Source organism: Rousettus aegyptiacus, unplaced genomic scaffold (genome assembly GCF_014176215.1).
Source record: "Rousettus aegyptiacus isolate mRouAeg1 unplaced genomic scaffold, mRouAeg1.p scaffold_m13_p_9, whole genome shotgun sequence".
In the NCBI taxonomy this organism is placed as follows: domain Eukaryota; kingdom Metazoa; phylum Chordata; class Mammalia; order Chiroptera; family Pteropodidae; genus Rousettus; species Rousettus aegyptiacus.
Genome location: NW_023416312.1, coordinates 64,026,657 through 64,038,090, shown reverse-complemented (window position 1 = coordinate 64,038,090; position 11,434 = coordinate 64,026,657).

Sequence of the window (11,434 nt, the reverse complement as noted above, 5' to 3'; positions counted from 1 at the left end):
AGCAGCATTATTCACAGTGGTCAGGACATGGAAGCAACCGAAGTGTCCTATGATAGATGATTGGATAAGGAAGCTGTGGTACATAGAATATTACTTAGCCATAATAAGAGATGAAATACTGACATTTGCGACAAACTGGATGGACCTCGAGATAATCATGCTAAGCGAAATAAGCCAGACTGAAAAAGCTGATAATCACATGATATCACTTATATGTGGTATATAAACCTAAAGGCAACAAATGAGCAGACAAACAAACAGAGACTCATGGACATGGGCTATAGGCTAGTGATTACCAGAAGACTATAGACTAGTAGTTACTAGTAAGGTTGGGGAGGAGGGGGGAAGTAGACGGGGCAAAGGGGGTCAAATACAGGGTTTAGGGGGAAGGTGAAGTGGGTAAAGGGGATCAAATATATGGTAGCTGAAGGAAACTGGACTTCAGGTGGTAAACGCACAATAGAATATACAGATGTCAAATGATAATGCACACCTGAAATTTATATAATTGTATTAACCAATGTTACCCTAAAAAAAGTAATTTAAAAAAATCCTGTTTTCTTCAAACTTGCATTCTAGTAAAAGGAAGCAGACAATAAATAAGTAAAATATATATGTTGGATGGTGACGATATTTGTAGTATTAAAATAAAACAAGGAAAAAAGAATGTAATTCAATTTATAATGGTCATGAAAGATCTCACTGAGAAGGTGTCACTTGAGGAAAAAATTTAAGAGGTTGAGTGATCCATTTGAATATTTGAGTGTGACAGATTTTATGACTGTAACAATTTCTCCCAACCAGTATGTTCTTTTTGTAATGTGACTGTTATTCCTCCAATCAAAAGGTGTTTTCTCCTCTCTGCTCAAATATGGGTTTGCCCTGTGACTTGCTTTGACTAATAGAATGGGACAGGAGTGATCTACAGAGGTCTTGCAGCTTCTGTTTTCGTCCTCTTGGAATGCAGCTGTTATATGGAGAGTCCAAGCTCTCCTGCTGAAGAAAGAAGTGAAAAGGAGAAGAATTAAGGTGTCTCAGTTGACAGCCAGCCCCAAAGCCCCAGTCATATATGTGGGGCCATCTTGGATCCTTCAGGTCCATTCAAGCTGCCCCACTCAACACTATGTTGAGCAGAGATAAGCCATCCTTGCCGAATTCTGCCCCAAGAAGATACAGACCAAAAAAGTGAAAAAATAGAATGATTATAAATTATAATAAGTTCAACAAAGGAAACAAACAAGATGATAAAAAGAAGAATAACATAGGAGATCTACTTTAGATCTACTGGCCAGGAAAGTTATCACTAAGGAGCTGATATTTGAGTTCAGAATTAAAGGATATAGAAGAAAGGTAGTAAGAGTATACTAGGCCAAGGGAAGAGCGAGTGTAAAGAACCCGATTCAAGAGAGAGCTTAGTGTCTTTCAAGCACTTAAAGAAGACTGGGGGTCGGAGATAAAACCAGGGAGATGAGGCCAGAGAGACAAAGACTAGATTATACATTTTCTAGCCAGTTTGTAAAGAATTTGTATTTTCCCTAGGTACACAGAAGTGTTTTAAGCAGTCTGGTAACATAATCTTTCATTTAAAAGGGTCCCTTTTGCTGCTGTGGGAGAATGGATTAGAGGAGACAAGAATGCAAGTGGAGAAATCAGGTCATATTGCAATCGAGGCTGGAGTTGAAAGTAGCCAGATTAGAGTGATGACAATGAATATGGAGAAGTGTGGCTAGTTTAAGGTACATTATGAAGATATAGTCTGCTGGTGAGTGAGATATGGACAAGATAAGGAAAAAGGAAGACTCAAAGATGACACATAGTTTTCTGGCTTAGGTAATTGGCTTGAAGGTGGTGTTCTCTATAGAATATAAAGAGATGATTAGAGGAATTCAAACTTCAGTTTGGGATTTATAAAATGTGATATCTTTGTGAGAAATCTCTATATAGGTGTCAAGTGGACAACTGGAACTCAGAGGGGAACTCTGATTAGGGGATTTAAATTTGGGGGATCATCAGAATAAAAATGGTATTTAAATCTATGGGAATGAATGAGATCACCCAATGAGAGATCATAGAACGAAAAGAGAGAAGAGAAGAGGATATAGGACAGGTCACTGAAAAATACCAATATTTAAAAATTAGTTAAAGGAAAAGCAGATAGCAAAGGAGAATGCTACTCCTCCCATTTTGAAATACACATCTCTCTTGCTTTTCTTGACACCACAATCTCGTGGATTTCCTCCTAAATTCTTGCCACTACTCATTCTCCTTTGCTATCTGCTTTTCCTTTAACTAATTTTTAAATATTGGTATTTTTCTGTGACCTGTCTTATATCTTCTTCTCTTTTCTCTTTTCATCCTATAATCAATCTCTCATTGGGTGATCTCATCCATTACCATAGATCTAAATACCATTTTTATTTTGATGACCCCCAAATTAAATCTCCTAATCAGAGTTCTCTTCTGAATTTCAGTTGTCCACTTGACACACACACACACACACACACACACACACACACACATTTCACAAATACATTACACTTTGATAGAAATCATCCAAAAGAGAGAGAAAAATTAATGTTGCAGAAGAGAAAGGAGATAAATGAAGAACATTCCTTAATGGGAAAAATGGAATGAGATTCATAGCACAATGAAAGGACTGAATGCCCTATTGAGGTTTAAGTTCATGAACTTAAAGTGAAGCAAATGAGCTTCGTTGTGTGATACTTTCCTATACTCTTCAGTGGCTTGAGTGCAGGCCCCAAAAAGGCAGGAGACAGAGTTCATTTAGGGTTGGAGTTTTGCCAGTAGAGCCAACATAGAGATAGATGGCCAAGGAAATTGAGTGTATTTGCAAGGATGAAACAAGGAATCAGGGTTGGTACAGTAATGAAGTGAAGTCAGGAGGGAGGCTGATGAATGGTGAGAAGGGTAATGACCAATAGATTGGAGGTCTAAGAGAGGCTGTGTGCATGTGCATGCTTCTGTTGGCAAAGAGAATGTGTAGAACAGAAGTGGGATGTTTCAAATAAAAATGGCAAAAGTGATAAAATTTTTCTTATGATAATGTCCAGAGTGTAACCATGGGAGTAGGTGGCTGAGTTGCTGTGAAGGAAAAAGATCATGGAAGATGAATAGGTCAAGAAACTGAGAATCCAGTGGTTCATCCACTTAAATGCTGAAGCACTAACTTAGGGAGGTAGGAGGCAAAGTTTTCTACAAAGTCTGTCGATCAGTATGTTTACTCTTTTGCAAAGAAACCAGTTTTTCTGTTTGGATTTTAACACCCCTGAATTTCAGCTGGGCCCTCAGCAATACTAGGTAACTCAACATTTCCCCATTAGTTCCCTCTCTCATTTCTCAAAACAGCTATTTTGGCTGTGTACTATTTTCCAAATTAAGTATCTCTCTCTTCACACTTTGTAGATGACTTTGCCTCCTACTCACAAAGAAAATAGGCCATCAGGAGAGAAATCTCTCTCAGCAGCTCCTTACATACAAATTTACCTTCACATGCACACTTTCGTTTTCCTTTTTCTTATGTGGAAATCTATTCATTCTCCTAAGGCTAATGCTCCATCAACATGGAGCTCCATTTATGTGTTCCATTTCAGCAATATCTCCTCTCTTGTATCTCTACCCTATTCCTAGTTGATGTTTCCCCTGAGGCTATAAACTGGCACAAATCTGTCCCATCTGTACAACAACAGCAGATAAAACAATTACCACCACTGTCTTTCCTCTGAACTTGCCTTCACAGGCGAAACTTGTTAAAAGAAATTGAACATAAGGTAAAACTGGTTAAGAAGCCACTGTTCCACTACATCTCAGAATCACTTTTTTCTTTTAACTTTTTTTTGACACATTTTCAGACTTACAGAAAAGTTGCAATGAATTTTTAAAAATCCTATTTACCAAAAAAAAATCCCTTCACCTAAATTCCCCAAATGTTTACATTTTACCACATTTGCTTTCTCTCTCTCTCTCTCTCTCTCTCTCTCTCTCTCTCTCTCTCTCTCTCTTTCTCTCCACCATACACCTTCTCTTGTTTTGAAACATTTGAAAGTTACAGACATGATGCCACTTATCCTTAAATAATTAGTGTGTATTTCCTAAGAATAAGAACATTGTATCGTATAACCCAAGCACAATGATCAAAATCAGGAAATTAACATTGATACAGTATTAACTAATCTATAGATCTAATTCCTAAATGAGATTTCACTGAATTCATTGTTCCTATAATGTCCTCTATAGCAGAAGAAAAATTCAGTTCATGAGTAGCATTCAGCTTTCATAACTCGTTTAGTCTGGAATAATTTTTATAGTCCTTGTGTTTCATGACACTTATGATTTTGAAGAGTATGGGCCAGCTATTTTATAGTAAATATCCTTCAATTCAGGTGTATCTGAGTTTCCCTCATGGTTAGATTCACATTATTCACTTTTGGAAGGAACACCACAGAAGTGCTGTGTCCTCAGTAGGTACATGATGTTGATTTGTTCCATTATTGGCCATGGTAACTTTGATCACTTGGTCAAGATCCCGTTTGCTAGGTTTCTCCCCTATAAAACTATTTTTTCCTCTTGTACTAATAGATATCTATTAGGGAGACACTAAGACTATATAAATATCTTTTTACTCCTCAAACTTTCATTTACCGGTTTTAATATCCACTGATTATTCTTGCCTGATTCAGTTATTTTTATGATGGTTGTCAATACTTTTTGTCTGTTTTCATCAGCTCTCTTATATTGAGTATTACCATAAAGATGAGCTTTCCCTCCTCTTCCACTTGTCTATTTCTATCAGTGTGGACTCATAGACTTATATTATTCAAAATGTTATCATCTTTTATTATGATTGTTTTAATGCTCAAATTTTCCAGACTTGGATAGTGAAATCTCTTCATGCTGGCTCTTGTATCTGTTTGACATGCCTACATTATTCTTTGAGTACTTGTTACTTGTTCCAGGCTCACTTCCAGATATGAAACACAGAAGTCATGAAAATATGGTATACAGCATAGGGAATATAGTCAATAATATTGTGACAGCATTGTATAGTGTCAGATGGTTGCTGAACTTATCATGGTGATCACTCTCTAGCTATATAAATGTGAAATAACTATGATATACACATGCAACTAATACAATATTGTATGTAAGCTATATTTTAATAAAAATCTTTTTTAAAAAAGATAATCTAGGCTCATCTTGCACTTTCCTTGACCTGGCACTAAAATCAACCTTTTCTTCAAGAACCCTGTTCCTTTTAGTGGAGAATGGCATTTAGAAACCACTATCTGGGTGCTTATTGAGCTTGTTGCATGCAGAACCTCTCAGTGGACAGAGCTACGAAATAGATGTATGTATATACACCTACACACATATGTATACATGCACATATATGCATAAAAGAACACCCACATACATCTATATCTATATGTATCTGTTTCTCTCTATATCTATATTAAAACCAATTAATTCACACTGACCCTACAATTTCAATTTAACACCACAAGATTCGTTCTGCCCTTCCCCTTTTCTGTAGTTTAATTTTCTTCACTAACAGTGAGAAATCTGGCTCCATTATCCACAACACATTATATTCACTTCTTAATCTACTGTACTTTAGCTTGGTTCCACAAATTCAACAATACTGTTTTTGCCAAGGCCTTAATTTTTTGTAATTGCTAAATCTAAAGGTTACTCTGGTCTTAATCTTCCTTGATGTCTCCTCTGTCTGACTCTGTTGAAACTCCTCCTTCTTGAAAATCTCCACTTCTTTAGTGCCTTGGGGAGAATAATGACCCCAAAGGCATCTACTTTCTAACTCCTGGAATTTAGGAATATGTTGTCTTATGGAAAACAGAGACTACAGATGGGACTGAGTTAAGGATATTGAGGTGAGGAGATTTTCCTGTATTATTCAGATGAACCCAATATAGTCACAAGGATATTTATTAGGAGGAGTCAGGAGAAGGTGATATGACAACAGAGGCAAGGCAGTGAAGGAGATGTGACAATACTATGTGTCTAGCTTTGAAGATGAAGGAAGCCATGAGCCAAGGAATGCAGGCAGTCTCAAGAAGGTGGCAAAAGCAAGCAAACTGATTATTTCTCTAGAGCTTCCAGAAAAAACCATCCTTGTTGGCACTGTGACTTTAGCACCATGGGACTGATTTTAAGTATAAGATAATAAATTTGTGTTGTTTTAAACCACTAAGTTTGTGGACATTTGACACAGCAACAATAAAAAAAAATACACTTAGCTCCATAATACTACACTGTCCTATTTTTCCTGCCTCTCTGGTTGCTCCTCTTCCTTCCTTCCAGGGCCCCTTTTCATCTGCCACTCCCTAAATGTTGACATTCCACAGGGTTCTGTCCTAAACCCATGTCTCACTTTACTCTCGAATCCCTTCCTAAATGAATTTACCTGCTTTCATAATTCCAATATACACGTTCATGATGTCCACATCTAAGTCTTCAGTCCTTGTCTGTCTTCCAAGCTCCTCATCTTTATATCCATTTATCTATTCATTGTTCTACCTAGTTGTTCCGTAGACTCCTCAAACTCATCATGTCCAAAATTGATCTCATTTTTCTCCCCCCATATTTCCCTATCCCCAATTCTCTCCAAAAATCTGCTCTTCTTTCATTCCCTATCCTAGTCAATGGCACCACCATCCCCAGGTATGTATGTGTATATATATCTATATTAGGCTGCGGGTTTTTTGAGGACAGATTTTAACCAGAAACCTGAGTCTTTCTTCTTCTTTACTTTGGTCATAAAGTTCTATTCAACTTTTCAAACCTCTTTCAAATATGTATTCTCATTATCTTGTGCATAACATATTGCAGTTGTTTCTCAATAACTCTTCTGCTTTTAATCCATCCTTTCAAATCTAACCTTCTCATAACCTTCTCAAATAAATATATATATATTTATTTATTTATATATGTAAGGAAGCCTCTCCCTTCTATTCAACACAGCCTTTGTGTGTACAATATTGTATGTTTGTTGAAGTTATCACATTCCCCTTAGCTTCTGTGTTGCTCTGCATTCTGTGCCACCTTTCTGAAATGCCCTTCTTCTCCTGAATAAATTCTACTCTGCTTTCAAGATCCATCTTTCCCTGACTATTCTCCTCCCATGGACTAATCTACTGCACATTAGGATCCCATCCTTTATGCTCTGCAGCAACTTAAGTTCAATACTTTATCTATCACACTGTATTGTGATTGTCTCTTCACTTGTGTTTTCCCTACTAGACAATGGGGTCCTTGAGGAGAGGGGCTCAAGATACATTGAAAAAAAAACTCTAGTATAATGAGTTTGATTTACATAGGCACCAATGAAAGCCAATCTAATTGCTTTGTAGTCATAGACTTGTACCTTATATCATTGTCTATGTATACATTGACAATTCCTTGAAATAAAATATAAAAATTATATATTGTCATGTATTTTCATATATTTCTAATCCTTTCATTCTTTCCATCTGGACTCCATTTACACTCCTTGAAACTTATATTTTCTTAGAAGAAAATTTAAAGTCCTTTTTAAATGAGTGTCTCGGCTGAACTGGTAAGTAATTTTCCACAGTTGTAGGTAACTGAGTTCTTCATTATCTCCCACAAATTTATCAGGAATCGAATAATCTAAGAGTAAAAAATATTTTTATAGGTCTCATTTTCCAGTGCTTCCCAACACTAATAGCTCATCTGCAGAAACCTATAAGTATAGATTCTCAGGCCTCATCCCAGAGGCATAATACAGTACAATCTGAAACCTAGATTTCCAAAATTTTTCTCAATTAGTTAAGATGAACAAACCAGAGTTTAGAACCTTTGATTGGGTCTAACCATCCTGCCCATGCTTATATACCCTGGATAGCAGTACAGTATATGCAATTCTTTCAAACTTTAATGTAGAATTTCACTTGTTGGGTCTAGATAGGGGGCCTAAGATTCTGCATTTCTAGTAAACTCTCCTATGATATGATGCTGTTGGCCCTTGGGTAACACTTTGAATAGCAAAGGCATTAAAAACCACAACAGTGGTGTCAGAGAAGCTCGGGTTCAAATCCTACTTCTGCTACTTAGTAGTTGTACAACTTTGGGCAATTTATTTCGCTTTCTGATCCTCGATTTCCTCATTTATGAAATTGAAACATTAATGCCTCATTGGACTTTTGTGGAGATTTTAAGTACACAAATTGACACAGATATATTCATTTGAAAATTCAAGCAATCCAAACAAATTAAACTCTCACTTCATCTTGATTACACAGACTAATTCAAAGAGAACATCTTTACAGTTCTGTGCTTTCTTATATAGGAATATGTCACTTTTTATTTAAATATTTTTATGTGCTGTGATTAAATTAAATGAAATAATGCTTTAAAAGCACCTAGCAAAGTTCCTAAACATCGTAAGTGCTCAGTACATGGTAGCTCCTAGCTATTGTTTTAAACATTCGATCATGGAAAATTTCAAATATAAAGTAGAAAGGATACTATGAGTGAGCCTCCTTGTAGTTACCATCCAGTTTCAACAATTATCAACACATGGCCAATCACATTTCATCTGTACACTAACTCATCTCTCCCTCCTCCAGATTATTTTAAAGAAAATCCTAGACACCGTATTATTTGTTCCATGAACACTTCAGAATATATCTCTAAAAGATAAGGTGTCTCCTCCTCCTTTCTTTTACTGTCTCCCTCTCATCATAAACATTATGCTGCTATTTTCCCCTAAAATTTTAACACTAAATCCTTAATATGAGCAAATATGCAATCAATAATGGGGAGCTTGCCAGCTTCCATGGTAGCTTATTTTACTTTTGGATAGTGTGACTATGAGGTTTCCATTCAATATAAAGAAAGAATCATTTCTCAATATAAAGAAGCATTTCTGTCTCCTTGTATCTTCCATCCATTGGGTATGAACCAGAACAAATCTGGCTCCCTCTGCTCCATGACAGACTGTATTAGTTTTCTGTGCCTGCTATAACAAAGTACCACAAACCAGGTGGTTTAAAACAATAGAAATGTATTGTCTTACACTTCTGGAGGCCAGATGTCTGAAATCAAGGTATTGGCAGGGCTATATTTCATTTGACGTCTCTAGAAGAGAATTTTTCTTGCATCACCCAGCTTCTGAAAGTTCCCTTTCCTTGGTTTGTGGCAGCACAATTCCAGTCTCTGCCTCCGTATTCACATGGCTGTCTCTCCTCTTTGTCTGTGACCAAATTTCCCTTTTCTTATGAGTACAACAGTCCTATTGGATTAAGGGCCCATTTTATGCCAATATGACCTTATCTGAAGTAATTGCATCTGCAAAGACTCCATTCTCCAATAAGGTTACATTCTGATATTCCAAGGGTTAGGATTTCAACATTTCTTTTGGGGAGAGACAATTTAACCCATAACACAGCCCTGTTTGAAGAAAACCCTCAATTCCCTTGTAGTCTTTCCTTATCCTGGTTAAACCTTTCCTGTTCCTTCAACCAATCCTGAGGGTTGCCTTTGTTTTTTCCAAACCATTGGCATTTATTGACTAATCCAACTTAGCTCACTGATTTAAAAGTTGTTCAGGGATAGTTTGACCATGCAGAATAGACCCACACTATCTCCTTCCTGCTTCCACATACTCTGTTTTTATCAGTGTAACCTAAGTTTGAATTAGTACCTTTATTCTAGCTCCCCTCATCTCAGGCCAACTTAGGAGTCTCTTTTCTTTTCTTTTGTTTTACCTCTATCATTGCACTTACCACACTATATAATGATTGATTGCATGAAAGAGAATTGAGTTTTATAGCCCTGACATAGCTTGAACTCCATCTTGTGAGCAATGGGGTTTTACATGATCACATTTGCACTTTAAAAAGCTAGTTCTGGGGCTGTGCGAAGAGTTGGATAGGGTCAAAACTGGAAGCAAGAAGGCCAGCTAAGAGTTGATTATAGGTATTAGGTATGTCATGAGTTGAGAAATATTTGAGAAGTGAAATCATCAAGATTGTGTAAATGTTTATCTATGAGGGAAGTAAGAGAGAAAGATGAGGCAAACATGACTTGCAGGTTTCTGGTGTGGGAGTGACTAGGTGATGCCATCATTTGAACAGGGTTGAGGAGGAGATAATGAGTTTGTTTTTGGATATGTTAAATTTGAGGTACCTGTGAGTTTTTCAAGTTTAAGATAAAGTTTCTGGCCTGGAGATATAGTTTTGTGTGTCATCAGAGCAAAGGAAAAATTGAGACAATGAATGGATAGGACCATCTGGAAAAATTTAAAGAGGGGGAAGAACCAAGGACTTAGGATGGAATCCTGGCTAACAGCCACATGTTGATGGAGAAGGAGGATCACATGAAGGGCAAAGTAAGAACAGTCATAGAGGGGTGAAGGGAACTAGTAAAGTGTGGTGTCATGAAATCTTAAAAAAGAAAGCAAAGAGCAGCAGTATTAAATGGCACTGAAAGGTCAGTAAAATAAGGGTTCAAGGAAAGACCTTGTTTAATGCTTTACTAGAATCCAAAGAAATCTAAAATTCTATTCCCATTTCCTGTTTTCCTTGTTAATGAGCCTCATCAAAGGAGGCATGGTTGAGGGCTACTCCAAGGTACTCCTCCCAAAACATCCTGTGATAAAAATACATTTTAACCCATGACTTTAAATCTCTTTTTTCTATTTTAGGGAAGTTTGCGAAGAGATGTTAAAAAAATTAATAAACTCCATTGCCATATGCAGAGTAAGTTAATTGTCCTGAAATGCGTGTCAGATGTTCCTCTTTCTCTTGAGAGTAAAAATAAATATGGTTGGCTTGCATTAGATGTGGAGCCAGAGTATCCTGATGACAAGCAGAAGGGAGAATACACTTGAGAAGCTCGCTTATGGGAGAGAGAGCTCAGATATGATGTAGTCGGTAAGATAATTTCCTGAGAAAAAGGAAACTCATAGAGAGGTTTTGACCTAGTGGCCCGAGTGAAGGTAAGGGAAAGGGACAATAGAGTACCATGATTAAGGACACCGATTTTGATACAGACTCCCTTGATTTGACCCCCCTGCTCTGCCAATTACTTGGTGATCTTACCTATCCAAACTTCAGTTTCCTCACCTAGGTAACAGGCACAGAACTGTTGTTAAGAGTAAGTGAGATTGTGTTTTAAAGGCTCTAGCAACGTACCCAGCACATAGTAGTCACTCCATAAAAAATTGGCATTCCCTTTCCTCCCCTATTCAGGAAAAATCTTATTTAATAGAGAGGATGATCTCAGGTCCCAGAATGAAGGAGTTAGGATTAAAAAATTGATATTATTTAACTTTCCAATGAAAAGTCATGATGAACCCTGGAGATGTATGCTTGGGCTCACAAAACAGCAATTTAAATCTTTTACACAAGGATAAAATTAAGAAAAATATTTGGTA